The sequence below is a fragment of the Pelodiscus sinensis genome, chromosome 12 (assembly GCF_049634645.1).
Source record: "Pelodiscus sinensis isolate JC-2024 chromosome 12, ASM4963464v1, whole genome shotgun sequence".
In the NCBI taxonomy this organism is placed as follows: domain Eukaryota; kingdom Metazoa; phylum Chordata; order Testudines; family Trionychidae; genus Pelodiscus; species Pelodiscus sinensis.
The window spans coordinates 4,404,203-4,419,792 of record NC_134722.1 but is presented as its reverse complement, the minus strand read 5'-3'; the positions used below and the strand labels follow the sequence as shown (position 1 = coordinate 4,419,792).

General features: G+C 51.1%; 1 protein-coding gene across 9 annotated transcripts in view; it reads left to right on the top strand.

The window, feature by feature from the left end:
* Positions 1-15,590, top strand: part of LOC102449832 (zinc finger protein 469) — a 511,263-nt gene that overhangs the window by 316,317 nt on the left and 179,356 nt on the right. For 2 of the 9 annotated variants that reach the window (XM_075939913.1, XM_075939915.1), the window contains exon 1: positions 14,628-14,682. The exons of the other annotated variants lie outside the window; for them this stretch is intronic. The gene's annotated coding sequence lies outside the window, so the exon portion shown is untranslated. Of the gene's footprint in view, positions 1-14,627; positions 14,683-15,590 lie in introns of those variants that run through there. 9 annotated transcript variants of the gene reach the window in all.

The window sequence follows — 15,590 nt, the reverse complement described above, 5'->3', positions numbered from 1 at the left end:
ACACAGGCACAGATGCTCTTGCACAAAAGCACATCTCTTGCGCAAAGGCACATGCCAGTGTAGACACTCTCTTGTGCAAATACTTTAACGCAAAAACTCTCGCGTTAAAAGTATTTGCGCAAAATCTTGCCAATGTAGACGTACATCTCGTGACTGTTAAGCCAATCTCATGATCGGGGGGAGGGGTCTAACTCATGACTTGTGAACACAATAGGCAAATGTATGTGTGTCATGGCTCAAAGCATACAGAGCTTAGCGAATCAAACCAAACTCTTTCTGTTTTCCAAGGCTCGTAATGGTCTGCGGCCCACGTTCATTGTGTGTCTCACTCCTGTGCGCATGCCACCCTGTATTAGATCTCAAAATTGCCTCCCAGCAAGTTGCTGAGTTAAAATTCTTTCATGACCTTGCGTTTCTTGCTCTCCTCTCTTGGCTTGGCATGTGTCAAGCTGCTCAAAAGCCCGCATGCCAAGACTAGTTGGGAAAGCCTAGGGGCGAGGGGAACCAGCGCAGGTGTGGTTGGAAACACACAGAAAATGTGCACGTGAGAACGCGTCGCCCCAGGCCATTAGAAAGTTCAGCAGTACGCAGACGAGAGAGGAACGGTTTGGCCGTGGGCCATCGATGACAGCCGCTCACATGCTTCGTGGGATTCCCTGCGCGGAGACTCTCCCGTTTTCAGTCCTTGTGCTTAGGAGAACTCATCTCTGGCTTTCAGAGCTCGCTTGACCACCCCGTTCACTGTCCCCGCGAATACCAACTGGGTGCGACAGAGGCGTGCCTGGATCACGGTGGGGGCAGCAGACACCTGGGGTGATAATTTTTCCAGGGTGAGAGTTCTTACGGTGAATCAAGCCTTTTGCTAATGCTCCCGAGCCATTCCTGGCCGTGTCTGGTTTGCTGGCAGTCACATTCGGTGTAAGGACGGGTGACATTTGGTTTATACAGCGTATGGCGCTATGGGATCCTGCTCCGGGACTTGTCCTCCGAGGCGTGATGGTAGAATAGATAAGAGGGAATGTGCGTGTGGTTAACTCCTAGCACGAGGGAGTTTTGCATCCGCTGCTACCATAGCTGCTGGTGACCTAGCACAAGACCCCAAGGGGCAGAGATGGCCCGTGGATATAGGCAACCTCGGCAGTTGCCTAGGCCACCGCATTTAACGTGGCGCCCAATGATGACGTCACGCCATTGAGGACTATGGAGGCGGGGGCGCTGATCGCACATTCCACCTAGGGCTCCAGTTGCCAGCAGCTCTCCTTGAGCTGCTCCTGTGTATGACACACATACAGAGACCTGGGGCTGTCAGTAGGAGTGTAATCAACAAGACAATAATCTAGCGGTTCTCCATGGCTTAGAAGGCTGGAACATTTTCTGATTGTGTTGTTCTTGTCGTGTTTCTGTCTCTTTGTTTGTAAATGGGAAAAAATGAAGGCAGTTGCATTGGTGCCTTGCAATTTGGCTGCAGAATGTGGTGCTCTCCCATAAGTCTCTGGGGTCTCTCTGGAGCTTTTGCTTCCCGGGTTTGATTGTATCTTCAGAGAATTCCATGATACATGTTGCCTCTGGCAAAGGTGGAGCTCTGTAAGGGATGAGTCTATTGAAGTTCAACAAGGACAAGTGTAGAGTCCTGCACTTGGGACGGAAGAATCCCAAGCATTGTTACAGGCTGGGGACCGACTGGCTAAGTAGCAGTTCTGCAGAAAAGGACCTGGGGATGACAGTGGATGAGAAGCTGGATATGAGTCAACAGGGCGCCCTTGTAGCCAAGAAGGCCAATGGCATATTAGGTTTCATTAGGAGGAGCATTGCCAGCAGATCCAGAGAAGTGATTGTTCCCTTTATTTGGCTCTGGTGAGGCCACATCTGGAATATTGTGTCTAGTTCTGGGCCCCCCACTACAGAAAGGATGTGGATGCATTAGGGAGGGTCCAGCAGAGGGCAACCAAAATGATGAGGGGACTGGAGCACATGACCTATAAGGAGAGGCTGAGGGATTTGTGCTTATTTAGTCTGCAGAAGCGAAGAGTGAGGGGGGATTTGAGAGCAGCCTTCAACTTCCTTAATGGAGGTTCCAAAGAGGCTGGAGAGAGGCTGTTCTCAGTAGTGAGGGATGGCAGAACAAGGAGCAATGGTCTCAAGTTGCAGTGGGGGAGGTCTAGGTTAGATATTCGGAAAAAACTATTTCCACAGGATGGTGGTGAAGCACTGGAATGGGTTCCCTAGGGAGGGGCTGGAATCTCCATCCCTAGCAGTTTTTAAGTCTCGGCTTGACAAAGCCCTGGCCGGGTTGATTTAGTTGGGGTTGGTCCTGTCTTGGGCAGGGGGCTGGACTTGATGACCTCCTGAGGTCTCTGCCAGCCCTATGATTCTATGAACATACAATAACCGGTCAGCAGAGAACATGGGAACTGGTCTGGGTCTCACATAGAACGCTGAGTTCGGAATCTGCCCAATTCAAGTTGTGTTCTGTTCGTAAAAGGGAGCTACCCGCAACCACATACCTCTGTCCTTATCATATGGCTGAAAAGGGTTCTGTCTGGAGATCTGGGAGGGCAGAGAACCGTCTGTTTGGAGAGGGAGAGGCTGGAGCATTGATGAAGATGGGGGGAGACCTCAGCAGTTTGGAAACATTTTGGATTACAGTTTTCTCGGCAGAGGGAGGGAGGGAGGATGGGATGGTGGAGATGAGTGGCGTTGATCATCAACAGCGTCCTCAAGCCCTTTTGCTCTCTACATGAGATTGAGTCCATACCAGGATGGGGCCACGTGTTCACATGTCCAGTCAGAGCAGGCTCTACATGTGAGTGGAGCGCACCGAGGAAGAGAAACACCGAGAAAATGCCCATTAAACTGGGCCAGAATTGAGTGATTTTGCCAGAACCAGCCCTCCAGTTTGGGCCAGGCAGCACTGAGGGAATCTGGCCTGGGTACTCCATAGGCTGGCTGTCAGAAGAGGGACCTAAAAGTGGATTATGCAGCGCGAGGAATTTATGGACAGAGGGCTGAATACCACCTGAGGGGAATCGTTTCTAACAGGAGAATGTCCTGCCGCCAGGATCCTCACAAATAGCTCGTCCGGATTCTAAACTCAGTGGACTAAGACGCAAATTCTAGAAACCATCAAATTCCTTTTGCCTTTGTGCCGCCAACAACTAGAATTCTTCACCACAGGGCCACTGGTGAGCGAGGGCTCACACACGTTTTCGGAAGGCATTTTCTCCGGTTTGTTCCGGAAGATTCCTCCGGTAAGCACATGCCTGCCATATGAAATACTCTTTTGTTCTGTTTTTGTTTGGCTTTTATTCTTTATGGGGGCTGACGTGGTGGAAGTCATTTAATGAAATTATACCGCCAGTGGGAAAAAGGCCAAGCGTGCTCTACAGGCACGTCAAAGAACTTGAGCTGCTGAGGTCTCCATAATGCGCATCTCCCATGTTGACTGATAAGCTGTGCATGATTCACACTCTGGCAACATACATGTAGCAAGTATTCTTCTTAAATCCTTGTACTCTGAGTGGAGCATAGGTCATCTACAAATCTCCTCTTCACTCTGTCTTGAGACAAAACTTCTAGCTGACTCCAGGAGTACACTAGTTGTTGTCCTTCCATCTCAGTAGATCTTCTCCATGTTGTCCGAGGTCTTCCTCTTTTGCGTTTTCCTTGGGGTTCCATGTAAGAGCTTGACAGACTATGCTGGATGATGGTTTTCTGGATGGTTTACCCATCCACACTTTCGGGGCGGCCCTAGACTAGCTGCCAGCAACTGGTGCCCTAGGCGAACCATGCAATCGGTGCCCCCACCTCCAAACCCCTCAATGATATTGTGCCACCATTTGGTGCCCTAGGCGAACCATGCAATCGGTGCCCCCGCCTCCAAACCCCTCAATGATATTGCACCACCATTTGGCGCCCCATTTAACTTGGCACCCTAGGCAACCACCTAGTTCGCCTATATGGACGGGCCGCCCCTGCCCACTTTCTTCTCTAGATTTGAACATCAAGTGGTTCGTGTCCTGCTCTGTTCCAAAGCTCCTCATTTGTGACAAAGTCTTGCCATTTGATGTGAAGGATGTACCTCAGGCATCTGTTTAGGAATGTCTGTAGCTTGTGATTTGAAGAATTTTTAGGATGCCAGGTCTCGTAACCATACAAGAGCACACTCTTCACATTTGTGTTGAAGACTCGCTGTTTTGTCTTTGCAGATATTATTTGTGAACGCCATATGGGACGAAGAGTCTTGAATGCAACTCTTGCTTTCCCCTATCCTCGCAGTGATATCCTTGCAAGTATAGGTGTTGGTTAAAGTCAAAGCTTTAAAGCCGTTGTAACATTGGATTGGTTTTTTTCTTAATGCCGTATCCTTTGTTTTGAACAGGAGTAGGCATTAAAAGTTGCCGGAAAAGACTGAAAAGAAGCCCAGCTCGAATTTAAAAAAAATAATAACGCTAAGCTATGGATCTGCCCCAAGATCTGACTCCATGCAGGTTCCACAGCAGCCTATGATATGGTGCTCTGAGATGCAAGAATCTCCGATTCCCTGACAGAAAGCCATTCTGCGACTGCCAACTGGAATGTGGCTTGTCCCCCACGGACAGAGCAGGGTTAGGTTACGTCTATGCTGCAAGGCAAAAGTCAAATTAAGCACTGCATCTTCAGCTACCTCAGTTGCGTAGCTGAAGTGGAAATAGCTTCATTTGGCTCTTGGTGCTATCTATACAGCAGAAAGCAGAAGGGAGAACACTCTTCCTTCGACTTCCCTTACTCCTCGTGAAATGGGGGTTACAGGAGCCGGAATAAGAAGTCCTCCAGCTCAACATTATTTCAGAATAATGGCTTGCTGTGTAGACCCGCTCTTTGTCATTTTGGAATAACACCAGTTATTCTGAAGTAACACTGCTGTGTAGACATACCCTAAGGATCCCTGCTGATAGAATTGCATTCTTTCCTCGACCTAGCTACTGCCTCTTGGGGAGGTGGGTTACCTATACCGACAGGAGAACCTCTCCTGTCGCTGTGTGAATGTTGGTGCTACAGCCGAACTGTGGTAGTGTTTCACGTGTAAACACGCTCCTAGTGCTCAGAACTGAATTATAACATCATGGATCTTTGATGCAATACATGGTCTAGAGGAGTTGGCTCAGATCTAAGAATATTAGTCTCCAATGGCCCACTTCAGCAAAGCGTGTGAGCGTGCACAGTGCCTAATCCCACAGGTGGACCTATTAACTCCTGTGGAAATACTCACGTATTTAAAACTATGCACACGCTTGAGTGCTTGGCTGCATTAAGTGCTATATGGCAACTCTCTTTCCCCTCCACTTTAAACTTTGTCTGAGAATACACCTATGAGATATGGGTGGTGGGTAAAGCGGAGCTGGGGGAGGCAAGTCGCCAACCCCGCCCCAGCCCCACCCACTCTGCTTAGGCCCCTCTCCCCTCCCAGCACCATGGGGTAGACAGGTGGCATGTAGCCCCAGCATCTCTGGCCCTGGAACACAGGGAGGGTGGGCGCTCGGGGGCAACAACGCCCCGCCCCCAGTACACCTTGGCATTCTGGTGTGGAGTGTGGGCAGGGTCAGGCTGGCGGCTTGGAAAGTCAACCCCTCCCCCTGCCTAGCATACCCGCTATCCCTGCTGTCAGATGGGATGTATGAGCCATCCTCCGGGTCACAGACAACAAGAGATGAGTTGGCAACCACAGGTCCTGGCCAAATTCCAGATGGACTAGTTACTGTCCCCGGCTTGAAATCTTCCCAGCAGTTTCCCCCGGAAGGGATATCAGCATTCCCTGCCTGAGCTAGATGCGTTGCTGAGCTGTCGATCACCCCCAGAGCACATCAAAGATTGCTAGGATTGGAATTCAGTGCTGACCCCTGAAATGCTCATTGGGTGTCTCAGGATCAGCGCTCGTCCTGCAAACCAGTAGGTGTAGTCATGACCCTTGAGTGGTCTTGCTTGAAGTTCAGAAGGTGTCTGAGTGCTTAGAGCAGTAGTGGTATATTGGCATTGGAATTGGTTCAGAAAAGGGCAACAAAAGTGATGAGGGGCCCCGTATGAAGAGAGATGAAAAAGATTGGGACTTCTCAGCTTAGAAAAGAGGAAGCTAAAGGGGGATAGGATAGAGGTCTATCAAATCATGACAGGTCTGGAGAAAATGAATAAGGAAAAGTTATGTACTTGTTCCCATCACATAAGACGTGGTGGGAAGTGTCAGTACCCCGCAGTTGGGAACCAGGGAAGAGTTGTGACGCTGGTGATGGTGACTGCGACGTTCTCCGGTTGTCCCGATGTGTCCGTTTCCTTCTGTCTCACCCGGCGCGGATGTTTTCAGGGTTTATCCAGACCACTGAAAATCTCTGGTGTGATTTCCAGGCCAGCTGGTTTCATGCCTAGGGCTGTGTTGTGTTCCCCCGGCCAGGTGCAATGATCGAGTTGGGGTTGGGTCTGCTTTGGGCAGGGGGCTGGGCTTGATGCCTCCTGAGATCTCTTCCAGCCCTAGAATGCTGGGATTCTAGGGTACAAGAACTCAAGACTATGTCCGTGCCTGATTTTTCCTCCTAGCCCCATCTCCACCGAGCTGTCAGATGTGGAGCAACAGAGAGGCCTTCCCCACTGGTCTGGGCGGCGTGCATGTCCAGGTGGCTAGGACAGTCTGCTCAGCCTTGTTGGACAGCTAGTGAAATCCCACTATGCGTTGTGAGCAGCAGCTGCAGACAAGAGTAGCCCCATACTAATGGACTGAAGCTGTCTCTTCTCCGGGCTTGCTTCCTTTTGGGAGACAAGTGCTGTATCTCCACCTCTAAGGCGGCTTGGCAGGTTTTCCCACCAGAGTGTTTGCTTCCAGCGCAGCTGTTTATGGCATCTGCTCTGCAGTCTGTCCCTGCAGGGACAGGATCAGCCAAGTTGAAGGCCAGAGAATGTCGCCTCCAGACGCTTTCTGCCCCATTGTGGGAGGGAGGGGGAGCCATTCCGTCCCATTGCTGCCCTGAACACAGAGATTGTATCTTTGATGCTGCAGGTGAACCCTGGCTCACAGTTGCGCTGACCGAGTCGGGGGCTGATTTTCGAGCCCTCCACAGAGAGACGATTGGTTTTGAAACGCAACGTGACGGCCGGCGCTCCATGAATCACAGCTGATTTGATTCCTAGTCTCAGCGACTCCATCCAGTTCCCTGCATTCTGGGTGCTCTCCCATGTGTTGAAAAGTGAGTCAGTGTCAGAACTGCTTCTCCCGGGTTGGGGTGAGTGGTGGGGAGGGGAGGATGGAAAATGTATGCGACAGTGGGAACTGAAAGAACAGGATGAAAGAGGCACCAACAGTCTCTCTAGTTCAGGATCCCATTTGCCAACCGTGGCCAGCGCTAAGTGCCCCAGAGGGAATGAACAGAACAGGGTAACTTATTGAGTGATCCAGCCTCTGCCTGGCATCTACAGCAGCAATGGGCAGTGGAGGCTAGTGAGGGGGCTGCATGAGTCGTTGTCCTTCATCTCAAGGAGTCATAAGATGGTCACAACCAAGCCAGTGTCCCAGGCGAGGGCAGTTTTGCTCACGGTGCTGGTGTACCTAGAATGTGCAGGAGGTGCTGACTGCTCTGTACAGCCCTGCAAATCCACGGATTTTGCCTGAGCTCTGCTGCTGTCCGCGGAAGTGGATGCTGAGAGCCACGGATCGTTTTAGCAGATGCGGATGCACGTTTTCGTAACCACGCTGGGCTCTCACCGTAGCCACGCTGGGATAGGCTGCAGAGGGAGCAAACGGCTCTCCTGTTCAGCATTGGGTGCAATCCGCACATGCCTCCCTTCACGTGGCTTTGCTTTAAATGCATGTGACCTAACTAACACCGGTCGGAAAAAACGCTACCTGGATGGAAACCAGCAGAGTCTGGCATCCCTGCGCGTGGACAGCGGTAACACAACATCTCGTGGGCCACGCCAAGAACCTCAAAGGCAGGCTGCAGGGTCCCTGCCACTGATCTAAGGTCTTGTCTGATTTCTGGAGTTACCAGGAACGGCATTAGAGTTCATGATTTCCAGGCTGGGAGCGTGGTTAGCAACCGCCAGCAGTCAGATCTGAGCCTCTGTTCTCTAGCTGTGTTGCATGGTGAAATAGGACACTGCCTGTCTTTATTTTGATTCTGGAGTATTTTTAGCTGAGTTTTTTAATGGAAGATGCTGCCACATATATGTAAATGAAAGTCCCATTTCCAGTTGCACTAGAAGTGCCAGGACACACCTTTATCTGGTGTGGCTCCATGGAAGTCTGGCCAGGGGGTGGGCAGAATTGCCAGGTCCTTGGGCATGGTGGGTGCTGTGTTCCCGGGGGGCATGGCCTTGGGGAAAAGTCGCTTCCCACCAGCCCTTCAGCGCCACCTGGAGCCCTGGGCACTTTTAAATCACTGGGTAGGTAGCAGTTCAGCAGAAAGGGACCTGGGGATGACAGTGGAGGAGAAGATGGACATGAGTCAACAGGGCGCCCTTGTAGCCAAGAAGGCCAATGGCATATTAGGCTGCATCAGGAGGAGCATTGCCAGCAGATCTAGAGAAGTGATTATTCCCCTTTATTTCGGCACAGAATGAACAGAACATTCTATGTGAGCCCACATAGACTCCTAGAACAGTAGAACTGGAAGGGACCTCGAGAGGTCATCGAGTCCAATCCCCTGCCCTCACGGCAGGACCCAGTACTGTCTAGATTATCCCTGACAGGTGTCTATCTAACCTGCTCTTAAATATCTCCAGAGATGTCTGGAGTATTGCATCCAGTTCTGGAACCCCCTTTATAGAAAGGATGTGGATGCAATGGAGAGAGTCCAGCAGAGGGCAACCAAAATGATGAGAAGGCTAGAGCACACAACCTACAAGGAGAGGCTGAGGGATTTGGGCTTATTTAGTCTGCAGAAGAGAAGAGTGAGGGGGGATTTGAGAGCAGCCTTCAACTCCCTGAAGGGGGGTTCCAAAGAGGATGGAGAGAGGCTGTTCTCAGTGCGGGCAGAACAAGGAGCAATGGGCTCAAGTTGCAGTGGGGTAAGTCTCGGTTGGAGATTAGGAAAAATTATTTCCCTAGGCGGGTGGTGAAGCGCTGGGATGGGTTCCTGGGGGGGGGGGGTGGAATCTCCATCCCTAGAGGTTTTTAAGTCCTGGCTTGACAAAGCCCTGTCTGGGTTGACTTAGTTGGGTTGGTCCTGCTTTGGGCAGGGGACTGGACTCAAGGACTCCTGGTCTCTGCCAGCCCTAGGGGTCTATGATTCTATGATCCCTGCTTGGCAAAACTCGTGTTGCTCAGGAGTGTGAAAACACTCCCCCGCATGAGGTAAGTTTTCCTGGCAGAAGTGGCATTTTGTCGATGGGAGAGCTTAGCGACAGATCCCTGGTCTACACTAGAGCATGCAGGTTGGATTAAGGTGCGCCATCCAGCGAGGTAAAATGCGTAGCTGAGTTTGGCTTACCTTAAGCCGAGTTGCCGCAGTGTCTACACTGCGGGAGGCCGATGGAAGCACACGCTCCTGTTAGCATCACTTACTCCTCCCAGAAGGAGTACAGGACGCCGGTGGGGGCTGCCCTCAGCGTTCAGTTTGGGGGTCTACACTAGACCCGCTACATCGAACGCTAGAAGATCGACCTCCGGAGGGTCGATCTCCAGAGTGCAGATGAGCCCGTAGCTACCTCCGCTTGTTGGGGGTGGATTAACTATGTCGATGGCTGTGCTCCCTCCCATCTGCACGGAGCGTCTACAAGAGCTGTCTTACAGCAGCGCAGCTGCATCGGTACAACCGTGTGGCCGTAAAGTCTCTGGGGTAGCTATAACCCCAGAGGCTGACAAGATTCTCCCAATAAGCTTGTGGCCTCTACAGCTCCAACATGTGCAGTGGGACCTCCCTGGCCTGTTTGCTGACTTTATGGGCCAGTTCCAAATGACTCGGCTGCTTTTGTTTTTTTTAACTGTCCTCATTCCCCTCCCTCCCTTCACCATCCCCGTTCTCTCTGTGCTGGAAGCCAAACATGTTTTTGGCAGTTGCCTGCCAGCCCCACTTCAGAGTCACGCTTCCATGTGCACACCCGGTTCCAGGGAGACTTCTCGTTCGGAGCCTTCATGAACGGGCGTCGCGAGGTCGGCTCACGCGTGCAGCTGGGCGAAGGGACGCTCACCTGGATGCCGGAGGTGCAAAAGCTGTCAGCGCTTCTCCCTTCTTTGGCTGATCGGGGCAGGGTGGTGAGGAAAGGGGGGGGACATCAGAGCATCACCTGGGATCCTGCTGGCTGTGGCAGATTTTCTCTCCGCAATGAGGAGGCGTGCAGAGGCGCCCAGGGAAATGAAGACAATATGCCTGTTGGATCACAGCTTGTTAAAATGGCCCTGTGGAGCCTTCTGACAGACACCCTGTGCTTTCCCCCCTTGGCCGGCATTTACCTCCCTCTCTCCTGGGCCTAGTGCAGAGTCACTAGTTTTTCCATTCATGGTGGCGGCCTTAAAGACCGGATTCTGAACATAGGCTCTGCGGGCCAGCTTCTGGCTGGCCGGAGATTGACGGGACCTGCCATTAGGGAGGGGACAGAATGAGGACAGCAATTTCAAGAGATGTCCCTGAGCATGCTCAGTTCGTGTTACCAAGAAGCAACTTGGAGGGGGGGCATGTGACCCGCCCTCCTGCTCCCCTCCCTCATTTATCGCCTTTGACTATCACTGATAACCGGGGGGGCGGGGGGGGGAGGGGAATCACTGTGTTTGTTCCCATCACGTTCTTCTGGGGCCTTGGCTGCCCCTCTGACAGGGCAGGAGGAGGAAACAGAGCCAATGGGGTCCTGTGTACCAGAGAGACAAGATGGCCATTGAGAATGACCTCTTGGCACTGGAAAAGGTTCAGAAAAGGGCATCACAAATGAGGAGGGGTTTGGAACGGGTCCCATGTGAGAGAGATTAAAATGACTTGGACGTTTTAGCTTAGGAAAGAGGAGACTAAGGTGGGGGCAGGGGCGGGGATAGGACAGAGGTCTATAAAATCATGACTGGTGTGGAAAAAGTGAATAAGGAAAAGTTATTTACTTATTCCCACAACATATGAACTAGGGGTCACCCAATGAAATGAATGGGCAGCAGGTTTAAAACAAACCAAAGGAAGTTTTTCTTTACTCAGCACATAGTCAACCTGTGGAACTCCTTGCCAGAGGATGTGGTGAAGACTCGGACTTGAACAGGGTTAAAAAAAGAGCTAGATAGATTCGTGGAGGTTAGGTCCATCCATGGCTATGAGCCAGGACGGGTAGGAATGGTGTCCCTAGCCTCTGTTTGTCTGGAGATGGGTGACAGGGGAGGGATCACGTGAGGATTACCTGTTGTGTTCCCGCCCTCCGGGGCATCTGGTATTGGCCGCGGTTAGCAGACAGGATAATGGGCTGGATGGAGCATGGGTCTGACCCAGTCTGGTCGTTCTAGTGTTCTTAATGAGAGGGTGTTGGAAAGTAATCAACAAAAAGCCTGAGTGAAGCTCGCAGCCGCGGGTGGGGAAAAAGAAAGAAGCATCAAGCCTGCCTCTGACGTGCTCAGCCAAGTTTTTTCCCATGCCGTTTTGGGTGGCCAAATATTGACACGCCCACCGCTCTGACTTTTGGCAAAGGCAGCGTGTGGCCCCCACGATGTGCCAAAAAGTGCGGGTGCACCCGTGTAAACGGTTTCTATCGAACCAGTGTCTCCCGTCTGTTTGCCGTTGACTCGTTTACAGAGTCGTTTGTCGCTCGTTAAGTAATTCAGCCTTTTCATTCATATGAGAAGATGCCGGGCTGCTTAAGAAAGCGGCTCTTTCTCATCTGGAGGGTTGGCACGGGCTGGGCTTTAAATCAAAACTGGATGTTTTTTTCCCCGAAAGATCTGTTGTAGTTCAAACAGGGATTAATTCGGGGCAGTTCCCTGGCCTTGGTCATGTAGGAGGTCGGCCTAGATGTTTTCAATGGTCCCTTCTGGCCATACAACACAAATGAAGCTCAGTCCCCATGGGCCTTTGTATTTCTTTTTGTCTGTCACAAGTCATAAAAAACAAAGTGTATCAGTTTCAGCGTTTCCACCCATTATTCTCGATCGAATAGCATGATTCAATTAGCATTTATGTATGTTTGTTATTTAAGAAAACATGTTGCTGCATTGTTTAAATAGTTCCCAAGTTGAATTTTTTGGGACATGGTTGGGTTTTCCGGGGTGATATAATCCAGAAGAGGAGAAGGTGGGGGCGGAACGAGGAAGGGGAGAGGGCAGGGGTGACTGATGTTCATAAGAAAAGAAGAGGTGCCCTTCCTCAGCTCCCATGTCCTGCCGTCTATGTCGCTTTCCCTCTCTTCTGTATTTGTAGGGAGGGGTTCTTTGTGGCCTGGCCAGCAGTGCTGGGTCTGAGATCAGAGTAATCTCTCTCTTTCATCTGTGACCCACCCAGACAATCTCCCCGACAGCTACCCAACAAGCGACAGAAAAGAAATCCAACGAGAAAAAGACCCGCAACTGAACGGGCTACAAGAACACACAGCGACGTAAACAGTTTGCTTTAAAACATTGCATTAGTGTGTTGCTGAAGATTATAAAATCACAGCTCTAACTAAGGTTGCCAGGTGTCCAGTTTTCGCTTGGACAGTCCGGCAATTCCTGTCTGATTAAAAAAAAACCAGAAAATACCAGACATATAAAATGTCCGGTATTTTCTGCTTTTCTTGGATTGAAGGCCAGAGGGGATACTTTCCCCCTGCCGCATCTAGTGGGGGCGTGAGGAGTGGGAATTTAAAGGTGCAGTGACCTTTTTTTTTTCTGAACCAATTTTTTTTTCCCCGCCATGTTCGGGATTTTTTGCAAAAGTATCTGGCAACCCTAGCTCTAAAAAAGGCCCCCTCCCCCTGCCAGCTGCTGTAGGGCACAGGGGCACCAGTTTAATAGGACTGTGTAGGCCCCCATAAATCCTAAGGACAGTCCTGGGGCCTGAAAAGCAGGACGTCCCGGGGTCCCAGAGCTTGGGCTCCAGCCATTTTACTGCTTAAACCCACGAACCTGGGTCAGGCGTGCTGAATTGCCTCATGGACATACCATTGACTCACTGCTCTACCCAGGAGAGCTTAGTGGGGTTTCCAGAAACTCTGAGACCCTTGGATGACGCACACTGTATCCGGAGTGCAAAGTCTGTTATTACTCAAAGCTACAGGGGGCACGGCAGGGCGTGACGATGGAATTTGGGTCGGCCTTAATGGAAATGTCCCACAGAACATAACGGGGATGAAACAAGTCGCAGGCTACAGAAACGGCCCTAAAAAGCTATAACCTTGGATACGGTCCTGGTGAGAGGGTGGCTTTGAACTGCCATGGTTCTCTGGCAAGGACGTAATTCTCCTAGGATGGCTTCCAAGGGGGGGCTGAGCCCTATCAGAAGTTTGTTCTTCCCTAGTGAAGTCTCCTTGACTTTTTCCGCAAAGGAGCGACCTTGAAACCTAAAGCCTAGTTAGCACTCCGTGGCGCTAGGATCAAAAGCCCCACCTTCATGAAAGCCACTGCCCTTTTCTGCTTGCTGAGGGAGACTCCCCAGGGGGCCCTTGTATCTCCGACAGGTAGATCGGTACCTGGGATCTCCGGGCATGAGCCTCTACCGCGGGAGCGACAAGCCAGCTGGCTCTCAGCTAAGGCTGCAGCTTCTCTTATGTGGTCTCAGTGCCATGCCGTGGGACAGAACCGCATCCCCAGCAGGAGTGTGAGTCACACTCTTGCGGGGCCACAACAGAATGCCTTGCAGGAAAGGCTAGGATCATAACAGGGTTTAAAAGAGAACTAGATACATTCATGGAGGTTAAGTCCATCAATGGCTATTAGCCAGTATGGGTAAGGAATGGTGTCCCTAGACTCTGTTTGTCAGAGGGTGGAGATGGATGGCAGGAGAGAGATCGCTTGATCATTACCTGTTCAGTTCACGCCCTCTGGGGCACCTGGCATTGGTCACTGTCGGCAGACAGGATACTGGGCCGGATGGACCTTTGGTCTGACCCAGTGTGGCCATTCTTATGTTCTTATGAAAGTTTAGCAAACACATACACAATTAACACCTGCTAGTTGTTTAGAAGGTCGCTAGATCCCCTCGCTACACACAAGGGCACATATGTCCTCTTGTTAACGCTCCTGTTTTCCTTACCCACATCTGAAATCGCAGTTGTACGTACAGTCTACAGGTGAATTCTGACCCATCCTTTTCTTGCTGTGAATAAAGAATCGTTGAGGATATTTTTAGGGAAAGGCCATTTACCTCAATGAAGAGGGTTGGATTGGTCTGGCGAGAGATTGTCCAACCATGGCAATCTCCTCAGCTGAGCTGGGATGAGAGGACTTCACCTACGAAGGGGAGAGAGGGCGATTTGCTGGTCTGCAACAGAACAAAATTGGGATTTTTCTTTGGTTCTCATCTGAAATGGTCTTGCCAAAAGAAAAAAAAAGCTCAGTCCTGAAGTGTCACGTTGCTGCAAAGTTTTCCTGCAAAGTTTCTCCTCAGGGTAGGATGAGGTGGAATGTTGGCTGCATTTGTCAGTGAAAATTGTGACCTTTCTCTGGATCTCTACACTCTATGGCTAATTTCCTGTTTATTTCTGAGGGCAGCTCAGGGTATCCTTTGAGTAAAACCCTGTGGAGTGTGGCGAGCTGGCTTCACCTGACGTCTGAGGCACGGCCAGGTAGGATACTTAACATTTGAATGCAGAGGGTCTCAGATATTGGTGTGGGGCCCAGACGCTGGCTTCTTTCCTCTAGCTGCTCTGCTACCGCCCAAGTTGGCTGACCTTCTGGATCTTCCCTGAGATGTAGCGTGCCACTCTGGCTTTCGCCCCAGAAGGATGGGAGTGTGAAAGGATGGTATCGTTTAGCTGGAATCAGTCTGGTTATGCAAGTGTTATAACTGTGGATGTACCCACAAGCTTAGCCACTCGAGTTGCCACCTTTTGTGCCTGACTCCGCAACACACTTACGTGCTTCACTGTACGCATTGTGCTTAAGTTTGTTCCTATTGAGCAAAGCATCGAAACACGTGTTTAACTTTACATGGATGCGTAAGAGCCCATGCCTGGGTCCCTGAAGGCTAGGTAGCCTAGTGGCTAGGTCACTGAGGAGGTGGACAGAAAAGGCGGGGGAGGCTGGTCCCCTTTTCCCCCTTTCTTCCTGGCCCGGGAACTCTAAGCCACTCCTTATCCAAGTCCTTAAGTTTGGGGTGTGGCCCCCAGAGTCCAGGTTCCCCTTAGTTGGGGTTTCTCACTAGGTTCCTCCCCCACTTTTTGCCCCGTAGCCAGAGGTGGGGGCTTACTTGCTCCCATGGCTACAGGGCAGCCAGGCTCTGGTTTGAGGCCTCAGACCCCCAAACCAAGCTCCTACCTCCTCACTGGACAGCCCCAAACTGAGCCAGGCTCCTTCCTTTTCTCTCCCCACCAGGCCTGGCACTGGTTGCAGGTAAAATGGGGCGGGGCTAGCTGGGTCCAGAGGCTTTCTTTAACGCCTGGAGTGCTGGGCACATGTTTTACTATTTTGGAATAACTACTGTACTCCCCAGAGTCATTCAAACTAATGACTCCCCAGGGTTTCCTGGGGCTTT